At 42.5% G+C, this 26,235-nt stretch overlaps 1 protein-coding gene across 1 annotated transcript in view; it reads left to right on the top strand.

Moving 5' to 3' along the window:
* The window catches only part of STAC (SH3 and cysteine rich domain), a 378,751-nt gene that overhangs the window by 3,172 nt on the left and 349,344 nt on the right, over positions 1 to 26,235 (top strand). The gene's annotated exons all lie outside the window — the stretch shown is intronic.

Below are 26,235 nucleotides of genomic sequence, written 5' to 3'. Positions count from 1 at the left end.
GTCAGTGGTGTTCCTTGACACATCTAGGCCCCAGAGCAAAACAGAATCCAGGGTCTTTGAGCCTTAGTTCTGTGCAAACTGCTATTGAATTAAAAGAGAAGTGAGGTATGAAAAAAAAAAAACATTTATGCTCACCAAGGTGGATGCTGCATCTCTGCCCCGGGATCTGTAGACCTAGAACTAAGCAATAAAAGACCGCTGATCCCTCCATTCTTGGTCTTTAGTAAGCAAAGAGCATGACTGTCAGTCACTGGCTCTCTGCTCTGCCCCTTCAGCGCTCACTGGAGTGTTGACTATAGAGGGGCTAGGACTGACTGGCTTGGGATTTCAGCCATGCACTGAAAGGTTGAGCTAGAGGCCAGTGCAGGCATCTGGGTGGATCCCAAAATCAACAACAAAGGAAACTAATGCTTCAGGTGAGTAGAACCAGGTGAGGTTAGGTGGGTGGGATACGTCACACGGGGGGACTGACATAACGAAAAGTTATTTTATTGAGTAATCCTTGGAAAGTACATGACACACACTACAGGTATACCAGCCGGTACAGAGACTGGCACGTTTCACACAACTACATTGAGTAAGTTACGTCGGTGTGCAGCCATTCTCTTCAATCTGGGTGTATCCCGACATTAAGTCAGGATCTCTGCAAAGCCTGGACCAGAGTAACATCAGCCGACAGCAAGCTTCTGCTGTGAGCTAAATACAGTTCACAGGATTGCAGAACAAAGGGCCCTCCTGTGATTCCCCAGGAGAAGTAGGGCCAAAACAGCTTTGACCCTACTTCTCCTTTATAGCTAATCTTTTCCCCCTCACTAATAATCACATCAGCATCCAGCTCTGCATATTTATATGAAATCATCTTACATTAATTAAACAAACATTTTTTTTTCTTTAACTTACAATTACTGTTTTTAGACTTCCTCACAAATGCTACCTGTGCTACATCCCCAGTGCCTTTCCCTTAAGAATATGTGCACTGTCCCATGATCCAGGAGGATGAGCCAGAGTTCCGGGAAATAAAAAAAATTGGGGTCATCAGCCTTTAGCGAAAAGGGCCACAGCGAGAAGAAAAATAGGGTCTGCAGAGAAATAAAAAAGCCTGCAATTATCTATCTATCTGTTTGTATATGGCCATTGCTACACATTTATAAAGGAGCCGTTGTTGTAATTTTTATGACAAGGGTGAAGCTCCTCTTTAAAGCTGAACTCCAGGGAAAAACAATATTTAGCCATTCATAATACATCTTATATTCTTTTCATGGAATACAATTCATTCTGTGATTAGATGAGGTGGAGATTATGACTTTTATCCTCCTCCTCTTGTCCTTTTACAGAACACCTTGTATTATGTGAGAAGAATACAAGGCATTTTATTACTGGCTGAGGTGGACAGCAAGCAACCCACTATGAGAACTGTGCTAGAGCCTCAACTGTAAGTTACAGTAGCAGAAGTTCAGCGCTTACAATAGTGTACCGAATTTATGACTGTAAGTGCTGCACCAGACACTTCCAGAATATTTGCACATGCATCGGAAGTGACTGCTGATGACATCTTTCAAGTTTGCTTGTTGGTTTTCCAGTGCATCCTGGGATATCTCAAACCTGCAATACCTCCAAAACAAAGCAAATTCTGCATGAAAGCCCTTCAAAAGCTTCAGGTGCTTTAAGCGAGCATTGTCATAGATTTCTATGGAGGATTTGGAGATGCTTTGAAGCACCAAGAAAGCGATGTATACATTTTGAAGTGATGCAAAGCAAACACGACAGTGTGAACAGTACTGGAAGGTAACCATTTTACCTCAGGGCTTGTTTATACTTGCTTCAAAATGTGGCATTGGACATGGTTGTTTAAAGCACTATGAATGGCAGTCAAAGCACCTGTCACTAAATAAAATGGTTACCTTACAGGCCTGTTCACACATTGTGTTTGCTCTGCTTTGCTTCGCTTCACTTCAAAAATTATACCACACATCACTTTCTTTGTGCTTCAAAGCGTCTTTAAAGTCTCTATAGAAATCTATGACAACACTCACTTACAGCGCCTGAAGATTTTGAGGGGCTTTTTTTTGTTTCGCTTTGTTTTGGGGGTATTGTAGATATGAGATATCCCAGGATGTACTGGGAAACCAACAAGTGAAACAGAAAGACATCATCAGTAGTCACTTCCAGTGTATGTGTATATATTCTGGAAGTGTCTGATGCAGACATCACATCTGGTGTAGTGTGGAGCAGCACTAAGGTGAGCGGGGTCTGGACTGGAAAGGAGCAACTAGTAGACTGCATACATGATGTGCAACATGGGAACGCTATAGCAGAAGGTGAGTGGGGACTAGAGAGAGACAGGACTGAGAGGCAGAGGATTAGCAGAGCTGGGGGACTGGAGCAGGAGAAACTAATAGATGTTACACCTGGTGAGCAGCATGAAAGCAATAAAGTGGGAGGTTTGCGGGGACCAGAGAGAGAGGACTGAGAGGCAGAGGATCGGCTGAGCTGGGGGACTGGAGCTGGAAAAACGAATAGATGTTACACGTGGTGAACAGCATGGGAGAAATAAAGTGAGGGTGAGTGGGGATCAGAGAGAGAGGGTGGTCAGTAAACCAGAGGATCAGCAGGGGGTTACTACTGACTGAAAAGTATAAAAATGTTACTGAATGAAATTAATTAAAATCTGCCTGTGGTGGCCAACATATAAAACAATATATGGAATTACGAATGTAGTAGAGCACAAATTTATAAATGTACTCAAATCCACAATTTGGTACTGATACTGTGGTTTTGCAAAATAGGAATTAAAACTGTAACCATTTAAGATCACTGGGGGGGTTACCCTACTTAAGACACCTGTCTATCAGATATTTCAACTGTGCCCAAGGATACCACTGCTCAGACAGTTCCCAATTTTCTTGGGCACAACATAGTCCACTTTTTGCAATCCATTGATTTCCATTGGGGAATAATGCCAGGTACACACAGCCCGACTTTTCAACGGAGTTCCAACGGAATAAGGAAGTTCATAGCCAGTAGCCAATAGCTGCCCTAGCCTCGGTTTTCATCCCTCGGACTAGCATACCGACGAACTGATTTTTCAAATGGACTCGAGTGCTTCCGTAAGATTTGAAACATGTTCTAAATCTAAAGTACATCTGATTTTTCGACAGCCCGCACACGGTTGAATTGATTCGTTCCGTCAGACCTTTGCTGTCGAAAAGTCCGGCCGTGTGTACACAGCATAAGACACACAGCCATGTTCTGGTTTAATAAATGCAGCGAAAAGGCTTGTGAGCTCGCATTGTGGAAAGTAAAGCAATTGCAAGACTTTGTAACTATTCAAACAGCTTACCAGTAGTGGTGGTGGTATGCGTTGGGGGAGCGGGGGGGCATGCTGGTAGCTGTTTCCACTTTTATCTCTTAAAACTAGAAAACAATGTGCTTTTCTTAGTACATTATACTTATGCAGATTTTCTTGTCCATTTTTATGTATATTTTATTTCATCTTTATGAGCTAAATATAGCAGTGATGTTTTTTTTATTTAAAGGCTGTTCATCAAAGGAGAACATGAAAATAGAATGCTGCATCTGACAGCAATCCCCAATCATAATAGGTCATCTGTCTAAGCATTACTATTACTGTAGTGTTACACAATTACAGGTTCAGGGTTAGAGTTAAGGGAGTTTGATTTAGATGAGATGTGATTGCCTGATGACTGTAAAGGCTTTTTAAAGTACTAAAAATAGAACAGGGCTTTTTCTTTCATGCCGTGTTCTAATAGGCTAATAGCTTTACAAAAGCAATGGTGGGTAGCTCAAGCTATTTGCTTGCCATTTTCGATATAAATTTTTAAATACAATCTTGCCTCTGGCAGTGTAAACTCGGAGAACGATGGTGTAAAACTATTTACTACATCATACTACTTTATAAGCTTGTAAAATAAAATAAAAATAATTTCTACTGTCTGTCTACGTGTTCCAAATACAGCATGTTGTCCCCACACTGCGTGTGATTTATAGGATGGCTTTGTCTCCGAAATCTCACTTCTGAAAATGACATTTTAAATTAGTATTAGGATGGAAGTGATTTTGTTATTCGTGACTCATGGCTAGGATTCATCGAATACAGATGCCCTTCTCTGCTAATTCTGATAATTAAATTGTTCCACTCATCAAATCAATGTCGAATGTCTTTATTCCATTGTATTTGTCATGTTAATGTTGTGTTCTATACTTGTACCAGCTCCTGTTAAAAAGGGCTACGTAAGCTGCTACTCCGACATGTTTTGGTCTGTTAAACCAAATGAATTCTCCAAAGTTTTCTGAAAAAAACAGTAACAGTTGTTCAGACTCTGAATCTGTATATTTCATTATTTTTTTTTTTTAAAGCAAGTGTAATCTGGGGTTTTGAAAGACATCATAAATCAACAGAATGTGCAAGTTCTATAAAAAAAAAATGTATTACACTATTGCATATTACAGAGAATTAAAATTGTACATTTAGCGTCCTGTAAAATTCAAACTATGCCGTAGGGCATTTTATAAGAATATTCAATCTATTATGCCATGCTGCGATAAGTGTCATTTACCCAGTTGGAAAAAGCATCTCTTGTAATGGGGGAATATGTGTTCGAGAGTCCCCACTGGGCATATAGGAGATGTGACCCATGAATGTGCTTACATTATGCTGTCAATAATACATGTACAACACTGAATATGGAATCAGGCCCTGGGTGTCTTGCTTATGTGCTTTGGAGAAAGCAATTAAGATGCAAATAAGGTGTATCCCTTTAACCTTTACTTTAATGATTTGAGAGGTACATAGATGATAAGTATTTAGAAAATGCATAAAGATTATCTTGATGTGACATAAGGTCACTTGTTAAAATAATATTCAATATCAGGCATGTTATATATACACCCTGACGCAAACTGACACACACACCTGCTTCTCACAATACACAATGCAATGTTTTTGATTCCTTCTATTGCAACACACTGTCAAATTTGACTGTAGATTCAAATCAAACCTATGTATATATTTTTGCTTATTAATGTAGTGACATTTTCTGTAACCCTTTACAGAAAACACAAATTCACTTTGGATCTTACCCCCCAAAGTATTTTACAGTGATGCGTGAGGCATATTCCTAAGTAGGGTCTATGCAATTGTTGGATGAACATGCATTGCGGTGCATTTTTGTGCTGTGTTTTGGGTGCATTTCATGATATTTTGCCATTCCTATCCAAACCCCCTATAAAATCCACAGCTTATTGAAAAAATAGTAACAGCAACAGTTGTTTAGAGTCAGGGCACTATATTTCATTGTTGTTTTAAGCTATTGAAATAAAAAAATAAAAAACTGAGGTTTTGCAGAGCATCATAAATCAATAATATGTAAGTTTTTTTTTTTTTTTAATCACATTTTAATCACATTCACAACATCAATGAACAAAAACTAGACATGACAATTTTTTGGCCAATCCACTGCTTATATGTGAACTAGGATCATTAGAGACAATGGCTAACCACAGTACAGTACATTCACTAATGCACAATTAAACATTGTGTGAATGGGTCCATGAATTACATCTTGCCTGGAGCTATGTTTTTTGTATCTCAGTCTTGGACTAGGCCTAATATTGTCATCTTATACAAAATATTAACACCACCTCCCATAATAATTCTTGTTCTCTCTCCTTGACACCTCTGTTTTATAGAAACCAGCTTCTCATGAATTTTAGAGGTTCAGTGTCTGCCAATGTATATTGCTGGTGGATTTGCCAGCTGCTGTTGGAATGCCAACAGTGTTCCATAGGCATAGCACCTGATTTACTAAGGTGTGATGTACGGTGAAGTAAAGGAATTCACATGTATAAATAGAAGACTTCAATAATTTGCTTGCATTTGTCACTTGCCTGACTTTTTACCCAAATGTGCCCTTGTCATGATGTTCTTATTAGTGGCTAAGTAGCTGTGGCATAGGCTGAAGTCAATATTTGTTTATTGAAGTACTGCAAATGTTGTGTTGGGAAGAGGTCTGGTGTGGGTGGCATATTTATGTAAATATAGCTTTTTTTTTCTAATATATATATATATATATATATATATATATATATATATATATATACAGTTGGCAGAGTAATTATTTGATCCCCTGAGGATTTTGTAAGTTTGTCCACTTACAACGAAATGAAGGGTCTATGATTTTTTTTTATAGGTATATTTTAAATGATAAAGACAGAACCAAAAATACAGAAAAAAACACATAAAACAAATGTTATAAATTAAGTTGCAGTTCAGTGAGTAAAATAAGTATTTGATCCCCAAGCAAAACATGACTTAGTGCCTTGTTGGCAAGCACAGAGGTTGGGCATTTCCTGTAGCTGGTGACGAGGTTTGCACACATCTTAGGAGGGATTTTGGCCCACTCTTCTTTATATAGCTTCTCTAAATCCTTACGGTTTCTTGGCTGTCTCTTGGCAACTTGAAGTTTTAGCTGCCTCCATAAATGTTCTATAGGATTAGGGTCTGGAGACTGACTAAGCCACACAATGAACTTAATGTGCTTCTTCTTGAGCCACTCCTTTGCTGCCTTGGCGGAAGGTTTTGGGTCATTGTCATGCTGAAAGTCCCATCTTTAGCGTTCTACTAAGGAAAGAAGGTTCTCATCCAAGATTTTACAATACATGACTCTGTTCATTAACCCCTCAATGTGACTAAGTCAGTCTGCACCTTAAGCAGAGAAACAGCCCCAAAGCATAATGTTTCCACCTCCGTGCTTCATTGTAGGGATGGTGTTTTTAGGGTCCTAGTTAGCATTTTTCTTCCTCCAAACACAGTGAGACGAGTTAATGCCAAAGAGCTCAATTTTGGTCTCATCTGACCACAACACTTTCTCCCACTTCTTCCCTGAATCATTTAGATGTTCATTGGCATGACTGTATATGTGCCTTCTTGAGGAGGAGGACACACTGTGTTTGGAGGAAAAAAAAATGCTGACTATGACCCTAAGAACACCATCCCTACAGTCAAGCACGGAGGTGAAAACATTTCCTTGTGCATTTACATTTCTTCATTTCCTTGTAAGTGGGCAAGCTTACAAAATCTGTAGGGGATCAAATAATTATTTTCCCCACTGTATATATATATATATATATATATATATATATATATATATATATATATATATATATATATATATATTGAGATATATACACACATACACACACAGTATATATACAGTGTGTGTGTGTGTGTGTGTGTGTGTGTGTGTGTGTGTGTGCGTGTGTGTGTGTGTGTGTTTGTGTTTTCATTCTAAAAGGAAGTATTACTTTTATTAATTTTCATTGTTAAGCCAGTGTTGTGTTTTTTTTTTTGTTTTGTTTTTTGTACTCCAGGACCTGAATTTGTAACAGGGGATTCAGGCATCTAGTCAAAGCTTTGTTTGTTGCATTTTTTTTTCTACATCTATTTATAGCTCCCACTTCCTTTTGCATCACAAATGTGTTTTTCATCCTCCGTGATGCACATCAAGGGTCTTTGTCATCTATTAAGTGGATGACACACGTTCTTGATGTATCAGAATATAATGATTTGCTATTACGTTTTATCAAGGCTGGTAGCTCCTCACAATTTCACTGAACTGACAGGCTCCAAACCAGAAAGCGAGAGAAATCCTCTTGCTTTGATGTTGTCTGCAATTGCTATGGTAACCTTTATGATGTCACAGGGAGAAGAACTACGTTGTAAGTGGATAAGCAGCAGAACAGATGGATTCCAAGGGATACCGCCTATTCAGTGATACAAAGCATAAGTAATCAAAAGCAACAGTTGCAGGCTGCCAGCTGTATGCCAAGAATGATTATGTTAAGATATACTCTCTTTCTTTTTCAAGAAAATGCCGTTTGTGTTCATTTTATTTTTTGTTTTATAATAGGTGAAATACACACAAAAATCTACTAAATGATAGATGTACATTATAAAGCACAACAAAAATAGAAGTTGTAACAATGACACAATCCTTATTTTGGTCTGCATTGCATGAATATTCGCAGTACATCAGATTTTTGGTCTCATTAGTGCGATAGCTATATGTGCTAATCTGCTGATGTCAACAAAATATCAGGGACTGATACAATATATATGAGAGTATCATAAATATATATAGTTTATGATTATATTCTGTAAGGGATTGTGTTGGCATAGATTTAATTTCAAATGGGTATTATACAACTCATATCCCACAGCTTATATCTAATATCAGGTAAGAAGTGCTGCGAGGAGATATTTTAATGAATATCTTTCACCTACCCTGCCAGGTGTAGGCTTATATTATTGATGTTGGCAGGAATCACCTTTATTTAGATTAATGGTGCATAGCCTTTTTTTTAAATCTGGAAATGGTAATAGGTAGGAAACTTGGGAGATAAAAGTCACCCAATCTAGACACTATATCAGAAATCTCCATTTTGTCCTAAGAGCATCCAATATAGCCTTTGCTTGATGGAATGGAAAACATCACACCCAGCTCATACTTGCTTACACATATCACATCAGTACTGTGCAATATCACACTAGAAATATTGTCACATCCAGATGAACCTTTTATTCTTGTTTCAGTAATACTATCATATTATAAAATTATTTAAGTGGAATTAAGGCTCCAAATACTCACCACTCCACCAATAGTCTGACGTCCGAGAGGTCCCTCACTGGCTCCAACATCTATTTCCTAGCTTCTTTGGGTGCTGGGTCTTTGGCTGTTTTAATTTGTTGGTGCGGGATGATGTAACACCTCTGCATGTGCAGGAGATCATTTATCCCGGCACACAGGCACCACATGCCAAGAATGTACCCTGAGCTGCACCTGCACAGCTCAGTGTACATTGTAAAGCAGACTATGAACAAACAGGTATGTGTATTTTATTGCAAAAAATGCAAAGCATGTCTGCAGTTTGTTTTCTGTAGCTTTAGTTTCATTTTAATGCTTTGTAGGAAAGAAAAAACATACCTTAGGCTGCTTTCACACTGAGGTGCTTTGCATGCGTTAAAGTGCTAAAAAAAGTGACTGCAAAGTGCCCTGAAACAGCCGCTGCTGTGTCTCCAGTGTGAAAGCCCTTGGAGCAGTGCACTTGCAGGATGGTAAAAAAAAGTCCTGCAATCCGCATCTTTGGAGTGCTGTAGGTGCAGTGTATTTACCGCTCCTAAAGTGCCCCTTCCCATTGAAAACAATGGGGCAGCACTGCAAACCCGCATGGAAAGCGGCGCTGCAGCGGCGCTTTGCGGGTGGTTTTAACCCTTTTTTGGCTGATAGCAGGGGTTAAAACTGCCCCCTATCGGCCGCATAGCGCTGCTAAAATAACGGTAAAGCACCGCTAAATATAGTGCCGCTTCACCGCCAGCGCCCGCAACGCCCCAGTGTGAAAGTAGCCTAATATTACAATGGATATAACCTTATGGCAAAAACAAAATAGGTTACATTTGCTACATTATTTGAATGCCTGCAGGTTATTAAAGGGACTCCATGGGAAATATTGGTGGCTGCCATTGAAAAACACACCTGTTGATATTGCTAGATCCTTGGCTGTCATGCTGATGCTTTGGGGTTGACTTACTAAAGGCAAAGAGGTTTACTTTGCAAGGAAAGTTTCCCCAGAGCTTAACCACTTGTCTAACAGGTGCAATGTTTTCAATTTTTTGCACGCGCCCACCCACCCAAAAAGTATATATTTTTTTAAAGCAGAGGCCCTGGAAATTAAATAGTGGTACATGTAATTTTTATGTTGCACAATATTTTTTATCAAATGCAGATTTTCAGGGCAAAAATACACTAAAATTAATTTTAGTGCAGAGAAATCCAATATTATACCCATTATGGTAAAAATATAAAAGATGGGGTTGCGCCGATTAAATAGGTACCAAACATGTCAAGTTTTAAAATTGCACACTCCGTGAAATCCCCAAAATTATAGTACAAAAAATTCTCCATAGACAATGTGTTAAAAGCTTTTACAGGGGTGTCCCTTTGAGAGCCACATAAAAGTGACCACAAGAGCACTTTTATCAGAAAGCCCTTTGCCAGCTCTTAATGCCAGTATCAGCAGCTGTGAGCCTGATTGAACCACTTGTCTACCATGCCTTTTATGGTGGACACGTGGTTAATGAAAGAGGTGAAGCTCTGCTCACTTCCAGTGGCGTAACTAGAACCTTCAGGGCCCCAATGCAAGAAACCATGAAGGGCCCCCCTGAACTCCAGCCAGGGCCCTTTCCTCCGAGTCCGGCGGTGGAACTCCAGGGCGTGGTCACAGGTATGACCTTTGTGAGCCCTGTAGTTCCACCACTGTCATCAGTAGTTTTTTTTATTATTTTTTATTTAATTTTTAGGTGCCCCATTTGGGGACTGTCCCTAGGCAGGATGGGGTCCCCGTCCCCAGAAGAGATGAGGTCCTTCTCTCCAGGGCAGATGAAGTTACTGCCCCCAGGTGAGAAGGGGTCCCTGTCCCCAGGGGAGATGAGGGTCCCTGTCCCCATGTGAGAAGGGGCCCCTGTCCCCAGGGGGAGATGGAGGGGGTAAGTAATGGTGTGTGGGGGTTGGGGTCCTCTCACTCACCATGACCAAGCTGCAGGCCGCGCACTCATCCATGTTGGCCTGGGCTCCATCCAGTGTGCTGGACGGGTGATCAGCATATCTCCCAGAAAGACCTTTCATCATCTGTGTATGACGGGGTAGGAGGGGGGCTGACAGACAAGCCTGCAGTGTCCTCCGGGGAGCCGGCTCTCATAGGGCTGCACTGCATCTGTGTGCTTAAAGTTTGTTTACCCGGGAGAAGTATGCAGTGCAGTGTGGGCTGGACTCGGGGGGGTGCGGGACTATGGCTGGGGAGAACAGACATCGGACTGAGCGGCAATGCATGGAGCAGGAGAGGGGTACTCTGAGGAGCCAGCCGAGGACACAGGTCATGCGGGGAATGCATAACTAAAGAGCAGCCAGTGCGATAGTCGAGCATGGAGCTCTGCTAGTCACCCTCCACCTCCAGCCACCCGGTGTGCATGGTGCACTACCCCTAGCTGCCTATGCAGCTGCCGGCCATATGTACTGGGGGCTGCATGGGCCCCCTGCAGCACAGGGCCCAGTTGTGGTCGCGACTGCTGCACCCCCTATAGTTACGCCCCTGCTGACTTTCATCATTCAAGTATGTGCTAGAAAAAAAGCTGTTGCATTTTCTTAAAGTGATTGTAAAGCTTTATTTTTTTAACTGAAAAAAAATGTCATACTTACCTGCACTGTACATTGGTTTTGCACACAGCAGCCTCGAACCCTCTCTTCTGTAGTCCCCTACTGGTTCCTCCTCTTCAGCAAGTGCCCCCACAGAAAGCTGCTTTCTATGGGGGCACTCATGTGGGCTCACTCCTGAACTGCCCTATAGGCATCAGTTGGCACAGACAGTGCAGCTCAGCCCTGTCTCACTCCTTTGTCACATAGTTTGATTGACAGCAGTGGAAGCCAATGGCTGCTGCTCTCATGTACAGTGCAGGATCGAGAATGGGCCAAGGCAAGTATAAGGGGTGGAGGGAATTCTGTGGCACTGAAGGTTTCTCACCTTAACGCATAGAATGCAAAGGTAAAACGCCTTTAGGCTTAACATCCACTTTAAATGTGAATCGGATATTCTTTGCAAAGTGAAACTAAGATCTGGGGCAAATTCCGTTGCAAACTGAACAGCCTATTTTCCTTTAGTAAACCAACCCCGCTTCAGTGCATTTTGACCAGGTTTTTCAGTACACTGATCTAAAACAGGTATAGAAATAAGGATTTATACTACTTTTCTGACACTTATTTACTGCATGCTTACTCCAGGTCTGTGATTGAAGTACTTTAGTTGGACATACCAAAAATGGCAGTCTCCTGATTTCTCCCATGACAAAGTCACCAAATTCTTCCACTCACGGATTTTATATGTTGCAGATAAATTATAAAGCTAAAGCTATATGCACACTGAACTCCAGTCAAATATAATATCTACAACGGAATTAACAAATCATGAAAAATGTTTTTTTGTTTGTAGCCAGTATAAGTACCTGAATTTGTCTTGATATCAGCTTCCTGTAATTCTATGTAGAGCTTGGGAACTGAGTCAGTTACACAGATGACCAACAGAAGAACAAACTACAAATATGTTTTTTATTATTAGGCATTGTGTAAATGTGAATCGAATGGATATTTAAAATAAACAAATGCGTTTTTGTCAGTTAGGCCTCTTTCAAACGGGGCGGATCAGTGATGATCCGCCCCATGGATATCCGCTTGCTCAGCGGGGATCGCTCTGTCGATCCCGGCTGAGCAGGAAGATGACAGGTCCATCTCTGCACACTGCACAGGGACGGTCTTGTCAGAGCGCCACTCTCCCCTATAAGAGATCGGATGACAATGGGCTGCAGTGTCCGTCGTCACCCGATCCGATGACGGATGGAAAAGTAGGTTTTTCCTCCGTCACACTTTTTCGGATTGGAGTGGGTCGGATGTCAGCAGACATGTCACCGCTGACATCCGACGCTCCATAGACCTCTATGGAGCGTCTGTTCAGGTCCGCCTGAAAAACTGACAGGCTGACTGGAACGAATCGGCCATGTGAAAGAGGCCTTATATTGGGGTTGATTTACTAAAACTGGGGAGTGAAAAATCTGGAGCAGCTCTGCATAGAAATCAATCAGCTTCCAGGTTATTTTGTCAAAACTTAATTAAACAAGCTGAAGTTAGAAGCTGATTGCGCCAGATTTTGCACTCTCCAGTTTTATTAAATCAACCCTATTTCGTCTGTGAGAGACAAAGAATAATATCACAACAGCTCATATAAATCCTAAAACATCAAAATGCAGACCTCCTATGAATTTCAATGGGGCTTTTCATATTTCTAATGCTAGTGTTAAAGTACTCTTCTGCTCTTCAGTTATTTGCAGCCCAAGTGAGATATTTTTCACGCCTGAGTGAAAAGTGCGAAAATCCTTAGCTGAGAAAATAATTAGCTGCAAAGTAAAACATATTTTACAATTACTTATGAACCGGGCTTATATACTTTACAGGTACAACCTGCGGTACCTGTTTTTGTGTGTCCATGTAAAATAAACTTTTCATGTATTAAAAAAAAAAACAGGACATTCAGAAGAGTGCAAATAGTTATGGTAAAAACAAATAGCACCTTGGTTTTTACAGTCTCTTTAAAAAGGTGTAAGTAGAACTCTAGGAAAATACAAATCTTTAGACGTTAGACATGTTGTGAGGGATGCTAGAAATCTCAGTTGTATTCCTTGCCAAATACTGGGTGACTTTTGATGGTCAGGCCTTCCTGTCTCACACAATGATGATGGGAAAACGCTCACTCGACACCTTGTCCATTTAGAAAACATTTTGCATTCTTTTCAGTAAATACAAGGCTATTTGAAGGAGGGCAGATTGTGAAGTTCATAAGTGCTTAATAGACTCAAATAATATATATATCCACTCAAATTAAATCAAGGTGTGCACCTTCAAAGTGCTACAGATATCCAATCAAGTGCAATGTGAACACTCAGTAATCAACACATAAGAATAAAATTGAAGTGAAAAAAATAAAAAAATAAAAATAAAAATAAAAAATAAAAATTAATAAATAGAAGTGAGATAGAAAAATAAAATAAGAATAAAAAACTCTAGAAAATAAAAATAAAATTAATACAATGCAATAAGATCCAGTGTATCTCAATCCATGAAGTGCATAAAGTGCAAAAAATAATGATGATCAAAGTCCAAACAAGCATCCAATGTGCCTTAAAAATATCACATCAAACAGAGGCTATATACAATCGTGCAATCTGTGAGTCCGTCCAGTGCCAGATAGATCAACAGGCTGCGTGAACAAAAAGGCTGATTCCACCGGTGCTCATGTGAATCTTGTGTTCACACACTAGGTGCAATAACTACCTTACCTTACTGCTGTAAGGTAAACAGCATTCCAATAAATATTCTGTTGCTATCTGCTGGTATAAGCACAGTAGGTAGTTTCCTCTGGGCACTCAGTCGCAGAGCATATGTAATAATCATAGAAGAAAGAAAGGGGGAGGCTCCAATGGTGAAGTAAGCAATCACAGTTTCTATTTATTAGGTACAGGACATAGTCCTGGGTACTCACATTTAAACGAAGTAAAACATACAGTTTAAAACGAACGAGCGCCGCGCTCGTACTCCGGGCGTCACTTCCGGTGTCCTCACTCTCCTATAGCGTTCCTACGCGTATCGTCACCAGTCATGTGACTTCATGAGGGAATGATGAAGTCACATGACTGGTGACGATACGCGTAGGAACGCTATAGGAGAGTGAGGACACCGGAAGTGATGTCCGGAGTACGAGCGTTGACATTAAAAGGTAACTAAGCTCAATTTAACTTCTAAAAATCAGCATCTTATCAATTTCTAGATACGGTTGAATTAATTTCTTTAGTCTTACTTTTCTTAAATTGCGCCAGATAATCCAGTCATTAAATTAAAGTGTTACTAAACCCAGTAATATGAAAATAGTTAATTGCTCCCAGTGTCCACAGCCTGTAAATCTACATTAAAATACTGCTACTATATACCCTTTTGGATGATCTGTATGCCACAGTTACATGATAAATGGCGCACTTTCTCCAGTACTGAGAGTTTAGGTAGGAGGAGATTTCCACTGCAGCTTATATACACGCCCACATGTGTGATGTCAATATCATGTGACTTGGTTATCTCTGAGAACAAGTAAATGTTCTCTCCAGCATAAAAGACACAACTGACCATGTGTAGGTTGGCTACCCTGCCTGTGTTAGCTGGCCTTCCCCAGAGAGACCATGCAGGAGGGAAGGATCTATGCATACACAGAAGCATTCTATGCTGCATATACAGACTGATTTACTGTTGTGGTTTAGTATCCCTTTAAGTGCAGTATGTTGTTTTCACAAGAACAAGCTCTCCTGTAGATGTAACAATTACAGGAATGAGACAAACCATTTAACACTGACAAGGGTGCTTACTTTGATTAGCTTGAATTCATTTATGTAAAACCTTTATCCCAAATGGAAAAAAAAAGTTTTCTCTATCTGCTCATAAAGTGTTCGCTGGAGTTTGGCTGTAATTTGTTAGTGCATCCAAATCTGCTAGTGCATTTAATGCTACCCTTCCCTCAGACTGACAATGCTACTGTCAAAAGTTGTCCCCTGTGCTCCATCATCCAGAGTGAAAGCAGTCTAATAAAAAATGTATGCCAGATCCCCAGGTAAAAACAGAGGGGGGGGGGGGGGGAGCCTAAAAAAAGAAAACAAATGCAGCCACCACATCTATTGGTAAGCTGCAACATATTACATTTTTGGATTTCAGTTTATTACCCTTTAAATACTTATGCTTAGGTTTTATACAGTCTATATAATATATAAAATATGTGCTCATAATTTTACATACCCTGGCAGAATTTATGATTTCTTGGCCACTTTTCAGAGAATATGAATGATAACACAAAAACTTTTCTTTCACTCACGGTTAGTGATTGGCTGAAGCCATTTATTATCAATCAACTGTGTTTACTGTTTTAAAACATAATGACAACAGAAACTACCCAAATTACCCTGATCAAAAGTTTACATACCCCAGTTCTTAATACTGTGTATTGCCCCCTTTAACATCAATGAAAGCTTGAAGTCTTTTGTGGTATTTGTGGATGGGGCTCTTTATCTTCTCAGATGGTAAAGCTACCCATTACTCTTGGCAAAAATCCTTCAGTTCCTGTAAATTCTTGGGTTGTCTTGCATGAAGTGCACATTTGAGATCTCCCCAGAGTGGCTCAATGATATTGAGGTCAGGAGACTGAGATGTCCACTCCAGAACCTTCACTTTATTCTGCTTTAGCTAATGACAGGTCAACTTGGTCTTGTGTTTTGGATCATTGTCATGTTGGAATGTCCAAGTACGTCCTATGCACAGCTTCCTGGCTGATGAATACAAATGTTCAAATACAAATGTTCCTCCAGTATTTTTTGATAACATACTGCATTCATCTTGCCATCAATTTTGTTCAAATTTCCTGTGCCTTTGTAGCTCACACATCCCCAAAACTTCAGTGATCCACCTCTGTGTTTCACAGTAGGAATGGTGTACCTTTCATCATAGGCCTTGTTGTCTCCTCTCCAAATGTAGTGTTTATGGTTGTGGCCAAAAAGTTAAGTTTTGGGGATTTTTAGGGATTTTCAACAGCTTATTTAATCAGATTTCCTGTTTCAGGGTGGCTCCTTTCTCTTGCAGCATCCTATGTAGCCACTCTTGCATGGGACTATAGTTGTATATCCCTACACTGTGGCAGCAATAGAAATGCACAGCACTGTAGTCAATGATGGCAATGCACTCCCCTGCTCCTCCCTCCTTCTTTCCCCAAGCGAAAATATTGATTAGAGACTGTACTGTCCACTGTTATCTCTTTCCTGTGAGTACTAGAAGTTCAGGTAAACAGCACTGAGAGGGCAGGAGTCAGCAGCATTAAAACTTGAAAACTACAAGTGCTATAGTTTACTGGGAAATGTTTATTGTATTGTGCTCATGGTGGTAAACTAAAAACGCTGAGGGTTTACAGTGATTGTAAAAATTATAAAAAAAACAACAAACATGGCATACTTACCTGCTCTGTGCAGTGGTTTTGCACAGAGCAGCCCTGATCCTCCTCTTCTCGAGTCTCCCGCTGGTGCTCTGTGCCCCCCCCCACCAAGTGCCCCCATAGCAAGCTGTCTGCTCTGGGAGCACTCATGCGTGTTTTCTCCCGAGCCAGCTCTCTGCGTTCATAAGACACAGGGAGCATGGCTCAGCCCCCCTCTCTGCTCCTGCCTCGTGGGCTGTTATTGACAGCAGTGGGAGTCAATGGCTCCTGGTGCTGCATCTCAGCCATTCAAAAGAGAGAGACCCGGTAGAGCCTCGGGTCTCATGCACATTGCTAGATCGTGATCGGACTCGAACAACAAAATCCGATAGTTTAAATTCCGATCGTGTGTAGACAATTCTGACGGACAAAGTGCCACGCATGCTCAGAATAAATTACGAGACAAAAGCTATTGGCTAATGCCCTCTTTATAGTCCCATCGTACGTGTTCTACGTCACCGCGTTCGGACGGATTTTGTTGTCGGAATGTCCGACCGTGTGTACAGGGCATAAGATTAAACAAAATCAAAAATCAAAATTTGCTGTCAAAATTAACACTAGTTAAGAAGTGCAGAGACTGTCATTGGTAAATTCTCCTTCTAAAAATATTAGCTGTCTGGCTGCGATGTGTAACAGATGGCCCCAGTACATTCTGGGTCACTGACATCCAACAAGTCAGCAGATATAAGGTAGAATAAAGGAGAGCAGATGTCAATTTCCACTTTTTAAATGACACTGCTATGTTTACTCATTCATAATTTTCAGGCTGTAGTGGGAAGTCTGTGTTGTCCCATGGGGTAATTTGTCTAATGTTGCAGATAAATTACATAATGGATGTTGCGTCCCATTAAGGGCGCACGGGTGCCGCCTCCCCCTATTAATGAAAGAATTACAGACTGCCAAGCTACCGGCCACCAGGTGCTAAGTCTGTTTCCCTGTTAAGGTGTGGGTACTTTCTTTGTGGGATTGTGACATCCTACGCCCAGGTTCCGGTTTCTGGTTGCTTCTCATTGGTTTCCATCTCCCCGCCCTCACACAGCTCACGATGATCACAATGTAAACAGGAAAAGCTGTTGATCAGCTTTTCCTAACTCGCGTCTGGTAGAGACGAGTAGAGGAGAGCCAATTGGCGGCTCTCCTGACAGGGGGGGTCTGTGCTGATTGTTTATCAGTGCAGACCCCCCTTTGGATGCCTACACTAGACCACCAGAGAAGTGGGCAACATGTGGATGGCCAGGTATGTACCCCATGGCCAGCCACATGTACAAATGAATGCCCAATCTGTTTCAATCAGTGCCCACAAATGGGCATTGACTGGCACCATGATGGAACAAATTAAATCAGCAGTGCCACCCATCAGTGTTATCAATGCCACCCATCAGTGTCCAGCAGTGCCACCAGCAGTGCCACCATCAGTGCCCATCAGTGCCCACCTATCGGTGCCCACCAGTGTCCATCCATGCCACCTATCATAGCCACCCATATGTACCCATCAGTGCCACCCATAAGTACCCATCAGTGCCGCCTATGAGTGCCCATCAGTGCCGCCTATGAGTGCCCACCAGTGCCACATGCCACTGCCACCTATTAGTGCCCATCAATGCCACCTATCAGTGCCCATCAGTGCCGCCTATCAGTGCCCATCATCAGTACCCATTAGTGCCCCCTCATCAGTACCATCTCATTGATGCCACCTCATCAGTGCCCATCAGTGCCGCATTATCAGTGCCCGTCAGTGCAGCCATATCAGTGCCTGTCATTGAAGAAGAAAAAGTACTCATTTACAAAAAAAGTTAACAGAAACAAAGAAAAACTTGTTTTTTTTCACAATTTTCTGTCATTTTTTTATTTGCTGCACAAAAAATAAAAATCGCAGTGGTGATCAAATACCACCAAAAGAAAGCTCTATTTCTGGGAACAAATTGATAAAAAATTAGTTTGGGTACAGTGTTGTATGACTGCGCAATTGTCATTCAAATTGCTACAGCGCTGAAAGCTGAAAATTGGCTTTGGCGGGAAGGTGTCTAAGTGTCTGGTATTGAAGTGGTTAAAGAGCAACATACGCTTTTTAGGAAATATGTTTACCTGTAAAAATAGTTGTTCCAACAGGAAAGAAATGGTACAGTAGCTTTAAATGTTTGAGTATGAAAGATTGGTCAAAGTCTACAAACGCTGAATTGTGTTTTTTGCACTTGTAAGATCAGGATACAATATACAGGATGCAGCATTTATTTTAGATATTCATACATTAAAAGGTCTATTTATACAATATCTTATTATAAAGCTGCACAAGCAGGGTCAGGGCATCTCCAGATGTTATTTAACCACTTCAGCCCCTTATGAACAGGCCTTTTTTCGTGATACGGCACTGCCTTATTTTAACTGATGTGGCGTGGGTGTGCGACGCTGTTGAGCTTTTTTTTTCCCCACAAATAGAGCTTTCTTTTAATGGTATTTGATCACCTCTGCAGTTTTTATTTCTTGCGCTATATACAAAAAAAGACCGACAATTTTGAAAAAAAAAAAAACTATATTTATGGTCGAAGCCCTATGTCCGATACGTATCTGAGCAATACAAGTCTATGATAAGATACCCTATATGAAATGGACCTGAAAGTGTGCCCTGGTCTAATGGACGGTATACCAAAATAAGGGGGCATACCCAGTGATTAGAAATAAATGAGTTTGAAGAGAAATGTTTTGAGAAATGCCTTAAAAAAGGGGATGGGAGGGTGGGTATTGCGCACAGGAAACCGACAAAGACCACAGGCGAGTGGGCTGGTTAAATACCCCCCGGGCTCCTCCCATAAATTCAGGCCACCATACTGGCCTTCTTACTTATGGTCGAAGCCCTATGTCCGATTCGTATCTGAGCAATACAAGTCTATGATAAGATACCCTATATGAAATGGACCTGAAAGTGTGCCCTGGTCTAATGGATCAGTTGGGGTGCCTACTGAGGAGGCAACCAGAAATGTATTGAACGCTTTCCAGGCTACCTGGTAGGCTTTCAAAGTGTTGTCTGCGAGTGATTGGTTGATGAGCCGAGTGGCTCCATGTAGATGCGGCTCTAGTCCAGGGTCAACTGAGACCAGTGTGGGATAGGCGCTGACACCGTATCTGCTCCGGGAACCTGCCGGAAGAAGGACAGGAAATTAAAACGGGACAGTGCGTCAGCGGCAAGGTTGTGCTTTCCAGGGATAAACGTGCAGTACACATTAAACTGATGTTGCAGAGAAAGCTGCACCAGCCTGCGAAGGAAGGACATCACGGAGAGAGACTTAGACCTGCCTTTGTTGATAATTTCGGCCGTGGCCTGGTTATCGGTGGTAAAACCTACGGTTTGTCCTTTCCAGGTATGACCCCAGAGCTGGGCGGCTGCTACAATGGGGTAGAGCTCGAAAAGGGATGAAGACTGACTAAACCCAGGGATCAAGAGTATTTGAGAAGGCCAGGGTCCGGCGAACCAATGGTGGCCAAAAATAGCCGCAAATCCTGTGGAGGCTGCAACATCTGTTACTACCTGTGGTGAGAGAGGTGAGATGGACAGGATGAACAGGGAGATACCGTTCCAGGAGGACAGGAACTCGTCCCACATTGCTAAGTCTGCTATAGCTGCGACATCCAGGCTAAGGATTTGATCCGGGTCTTGTGCCTGAGAAAGGCAGACCAACAGGCGCGAGATAAAGGAGCGACCTTGTGGGATAATTCGCATGGCAATGTTCAGCATGCCTAGTAGCGCTTGTAGCTGCCTCTTTGTACATCCCCTGGTGCAGGTGAATTTGTGGAGGACTGCCCTGATGCGGGTCAGTTTGTCGTAGGGCAGGCTGGCCTGCATGGCGCTGGTGTCGAGATTGACTCAGAGGAAGGTGATAAATTGTGCGGGCCTGTCAACCTTATGTTCGGCGATGGGGACGTTGAGATTCCCAAAGACGGTCCTTAACTTACCAAGGTCCCTTGGAGGTATGCCTGGCTGCTCAATCAATAGAAAGTCATCCAGGTAATGGATAACTTGCTGACAACAGGCCTTGTGCCGAAGGATCCAAGCAAGAGACTGTGCGAACGTGTCGAACAGCCAGGGGCTGCTCTTGGAGCCAAATGTTAACTTAGTGGCGAAATAATATTGATCTCTCCATTTAATGCCGTGCCAGCACCAGAGGGATGGGTGAATAGGCAACAGTTTGAAGGCATCGGATATGTCGGCTTTGGACAGCCACGCACCTGTGCCTACTTCAAGGATGGCCTGGATCGCCATGTCCACGGAGGCATATTTTAATGAAAATTCTTCTGAAGGAATCAGGGAATTTAGGCTGGGAATGTGGGAAGAACGAGGCGCAGACAGGTCGTACACCAAACGATTTTTATTTGAAAACTTGCCCTTGACAAGCCCAATAGGGCTAACTCTCCACATATTGAAGGGGGGCTGTATGAAGGAGCCTATGACGAAGCCTCGTTCCACCTCGGTATGCAGCAACTGATCAATGGCCTGCTCGTCGGAAGCTGCTGAGCGGAGGTTTCCGCACTCGTAGGTTGTGTGGGGCAGGGAGATGAGGCCGGTATGGAAGCCAGTAGTGAAGCCACTGATGAGGAAAGTGGCTAATGAAGGAGTGGGGTGCATGGAGAGGTAAAAGCCCAGGCATAGGACGTCTATGCGGCTCAGTCATGAGCCCTTGCGAGCTTTAACCTCACACAGATTTCTGGGGTGCGCTCTGTGACATATGACACAGACGTGCAATAGGCGGCACTGGCTAAAATGACATGAGCCATAGTTGTAATTATTACAAATGGCCGCACCCCCCATGGTTCGGACCGAACGCCCAAACTTGTCCACTTGTGTTTTCGGTGTAGGGCCTGATGGGCCTTGGCCTGTGCCGGAGGTGGAGGGGAACTCTACCAGGCGGCTAGCCGTGACGTTGGTGCACCAGGGGGCAGTATGGGTGGAGGACTGGCAGATGGCACACAGAGGTGAACGAAGGCCGGCAAAATGCCGGCAGAACAATTCGGTGTCCATCAGGCTCCAGTCCGTGGGTGATTGGAACTGTGCCAGTTTAGCGGCTACTTTGGCGGAAAAGGAACAATGGTAATCATAGAAGGCGAAGCCTCCGTATTTGTAACCTAGGTCCACCACTGTGTGGAGGTATAAGTCCAGCTCTTCCCTTCTGGCGGGGGATGCTGAACAAATGACGTCTCTAAGCATCCCAAAAGCTAGGGCAAACTCTGGGATGGAAAGTTTGCGGTTCAGCCTGGGATCCTTGGCTTTTAGGACTATGGAGATGTCTCCCCATGTGTAGGCCTTGTTCTCAGCAAGGTCGTGGACTGAGATAAGCAGGGAGGCAAGGTTGATATCCTTGCTGTCCAAGATGTCCTTCCTTATGCCAGCCGGCACCAGATGTGCTGGGTGGACAACGGGACATGTCCCTGCGTTACCTGTCGACAATGGTAGCGGGACTGTAACTGGAACAGGGGCGGCTGTGGCTGGGTGAGCCTCTAGAAGCGTCACTCTGGTCTGGACGTCCGTGACCGTGTTGTTTAAGGACGACACCATTGAGTGCAGCTGAGAAATAGCCGCTGGGATTGACTGGAGAGAAGCCTGAGGTGGGGTACTGGGCCCGGCTGTAGCTGGAGGGGTGGAGAGGAGCCTGAAAAGCTCTGCCTTCCTAGCGGTAGCGGGGAAGGGAATGCCCTTGCGTCTCAGCTCTGCCGTCAGCCTGGGGATAGTCCAACCCCTGTATGACTGTATGCTGTCGCTCACTGAAGGCGGGCGAGGAGACAAGGGGGCGGTAAAGTCTTCGCTGCCGATTTGGGACATGGCTCCAGGTGAATCCTGCCCTAGGAGTGATGTCCTATCTCTCTGGGGACGAAGGATGGACGACCGGAACCTATAGAGGGTGACATAAGTCAAGACTGTTTCTCTATTTTACCAAGTGAATCCACCTGCTGCTGAGTGCCAAGGCGGGAGCGAACGCGTATATATATATATATATATATATATATATTGTCACGGCCTTCATATATATATATATATATATATATATATATATATGTATGCCAGCATGGTTGCTGACGCATTTTTACGCCTTCCCCCCTCTCTCTCTCTCTTTTTTTTTTTTTTTACCTGGGAAGATAACGTCCAAGCTGGTACAGGGTGGACCTACTGAACTTGACTGACCTGGAGAGAGAAATAACAGATGACAAACTGGTGAGGAGCCTAACAAGTAAACTGAAGAGTGACGCAAACGGTTGGCTATTACGAGCGGGGTGCACCGGTGAGTAGACAGTTTCGTCGTAGTTCCTTTCATTATCACCACCATTTGTTCATCATTTCCCCCCCCTTTTTTTTTTTTTTTTTTGCTGTCCCAATCCGACGTATCATTTGCATGAAGGATGGGATGACCTGTGTCCAATGCGGGAGCGTAAATAAGTGCTGGATTTGTGACCGTACAATAAGGCAACCTGTGGAGAAAGTGAAATGTGGCCGTTCCCTCTGGGGCACACCGAACCGAATCGATGCATCACGGATGCTACTGGATTCGAGTCGGAGCGCTGTAAGTGACAGTAAAATGAAGTATGAATGCCATGACAGAGGCACAAAATGGTCGTGTCGCAAGTGCGACTGACAACAAAGCGGACTCTGGAGCATGTACTGAAATGTGGGAAATAACCTGGGGCAAACCGGAATGAATCGGTGCATGTGAAGGTGCGACTGGATTCGAACCGGAGCGCGGAGCGTGACAGTGAAATGAAATGAACAACTTCTGTCATGACAGAGGCCTGGATCGGCCGGCCCCGAACTGAGACTGGAACTGAACCGGTCTCTGGAGCATGCACTGAAATGAGGCTGAAAAAATACCTGGGGCCGTCCGGACGAATCGATGCACAGGGATGCAACCGGATTCGAACTGAACGCACTATGTGACTATGAAATGTTTCCCATGATAGAGCTACGAATCGGAGAGGACGCAGCCTGCGACCATCAACGAGCGGGCTCTAGAGCATGTACTGAAATGAGGCCAACGCAACTGGGACACGTCGATCGAACCTGTGCGTTGAGAAATGCGACTGGTTTCGATTCGGAACGTAATAGGTGACAGTGAAATGATTCCCATGACAGAGACCCGGATCGATTAGCAACGAGCAGGCTCTGGAGCATGTACCGAAATGAGGCCGAGCAACTAGGGGCACACCGGAACGAATCGGCGCATTTAGCGGATGCGACTGGATTCGAATCGGAGCGCAGTGAGTGACAGAAATGAGTGAAATGATGAAATGACCTACGTGAGCCAGCTGTGGCAGAGGTACGAATCGTTGTGCCGTGTGATGCGACTGGCAACGATTTGTCCGTGGAACACGGTGATGAGGCAGACAACACAACAAGTTACGAAAACAGTGCAGTTTTTCTTCGAGCAATTCCTACTGAAATGAGGCCCGTGAAATGAAGGGCGCTGCGAAAATGGTGCGTTTTGAGTGATAAACGACCCGGTTTCGTAACGAATGACTCGAGATATTTCACGTTTTAACGATACTCAGAAATAGAAATGTTTCTAGTAAAGGAAGGTCAATCGAGACCCTTACCTGCGGCAGTCGAGCCAGAGACGTTGTACAAAACACGAACGGGAACGAAAACCATGAGACTTCTAGTAGAGAGAAGTTATCCGAATGGCAACGAAACTCGAGCAGTCGGCCTAGTGACGTAGTATTGCGCACAGGAAACCGACAAAGACCACAAGCGAGTGGGCTGGTTAAATACCCCCGGGCTCCTCCCATAAATTCAGGCCACCATACTGGCCTTCTTACTTATTACTTTCTGCTATAAAACATTCGCAATAAACAATGTAAAACATCAAATTTCTTCATCAAGGTCAATATGAATTCTGCTTCATATTTTTGGTAACAAAAATACCAATACGTGATTGATTGGTTTGTGTAAAAGTTACAGCTTCTACAAAATAAGGTATGTTTTTATATATGTATTTTTACCTTTTTTACTAGTAATGGCAGCGATCAGTGACTTATAGTAGGATCGCGATATTGCACACTGATACTGCATTTTCTTCTATTTTTCAGAAGGATGATACACTATATATATATATATATATATATATATATATACACACAGTGTATCCTTCTGAAAAATAAAAGAAAACATTTGAACCTGATTCATTTTCTGTAGTTTCTCCTTGGTGGAGGGAATGCTGATCACATGCAGTAGATGGCTCTCCCTGCTTCTGCTTACATATATATATATATATATATATATATATATATATATATATATATATATATATAAATAATGGGACAAGCAAAATAAAAAAGCTTTCTTTTTTTCTTTTTTTTTAAATAGGTGCACTTTAAGGACAAGGTTGTGTTTTCTGGTAAATCATCTTATGCCCCGTACACACGATCGCATTTTCCGACGGCAAATGTTGGAAGTGAGCTTGTTGGCAGCAAGTCCGACCCTGTGTATGCTGCATCGGACGTTTGTTGTCAGACTTTCTTCTGTCAACAAATGTTGGCCAGCAGGTTCTCATATTTTCCGCCAAAAAATGTTTGTTGTCGGACTTTCCGATCATGTGTACACAAGTGCGTTGCACAAAAGTCCACGCATGCACAGAATCAAGGACGAGCCGGAAGTGCTTGGTCTTGTAAAACTAGCGTCCGTAATGGAGATATCATGTACATCTTGTACGTCACTACATTCATAATTGTTGGCCAACATTTGTGTGACCATGTGTATGCAAGAAAAGTTGGAGCCAACAACCTCCAAACAAAAATCCACGGTTTTGTTGTCGGAAATTCCGATCACGTGTACAGGGCATTACAGTTGAAGTATGTTTATACCCATTTTTGCAGTATTTAAGAAAAATAAATTTGCTATTGAAAAAGACAGTCAAGTACAACATAGCTTTGGACCGCAATACACAGAATACATTTCAGACCTCAATGTTGATTATTTAAAATGAATTGCATTGTGTATTAGTTGAGTGAAAGCCACAGTTCCCATGTTGTAAAAAATAAATAAAAAATAAGATTATATATATAATGCATACATTAAAAAAAGAAAATGTTCAATAGAATGATTGTTCGGAATGCCTTGAAAATAATTTTATTTCAAAAAGAGAAAAAGTACTGCAGACGGACCAGACTGAAGATACAGTATGACAAAGGATTCATGTGTAAGACGGACTAATATTTTATTATGTACTTTTCTGTCAGTGCTATCTCTAACTTGTAATTCTTATTTGTATGGCATTCAAGAGCATATTTCAGACTCATTTACACCAGGTGCATTGAGCTGCATTGAACAGCACTGATCAACGCAGGCTCAACACCAAGACACAGGGAAAACAATTGTTTTCTACATACTATGTTTACATCATACAGGTGTAAAACCAACTGCTTACCTAATCGCTTGGTTCCACAGGCTCCTTTCATGGTATACAACCAGACCCTGTGTCTGTTCTCTATTATGCTCTGGTGATTGCAGGTACTCTGACATCATCAAGTACAATGCAGGGCCAATAGTCTTAAATTGTGTGAGAGGTTGCTGAAGGACCAACCAGA

The sequence above is a fragment of the Lithobates pipiens genome, unplaced genomic scaffold (genome assembly GCF_037356315.1).
Source record: "Lithobates pipiens isolate NorthernLeopardFrog02 unplaced genomic scaffold, aLitPip1_a1.2 Scaffold_19, whole genome shotgun sequence".
In the NCBI taxonomy this organism is placed as follows: domain Eukaryota; kingdom Metazoa; phylum Chordata; class Amphibia; order Anura; family Ranidae; genus Lithobates; species Lithobates pipiens.
The sequence above is the reverse complement of the archived record's forward strand: the minus strand, read 5'-3'. Positions and strand labels throughout refer to the sequence as shown.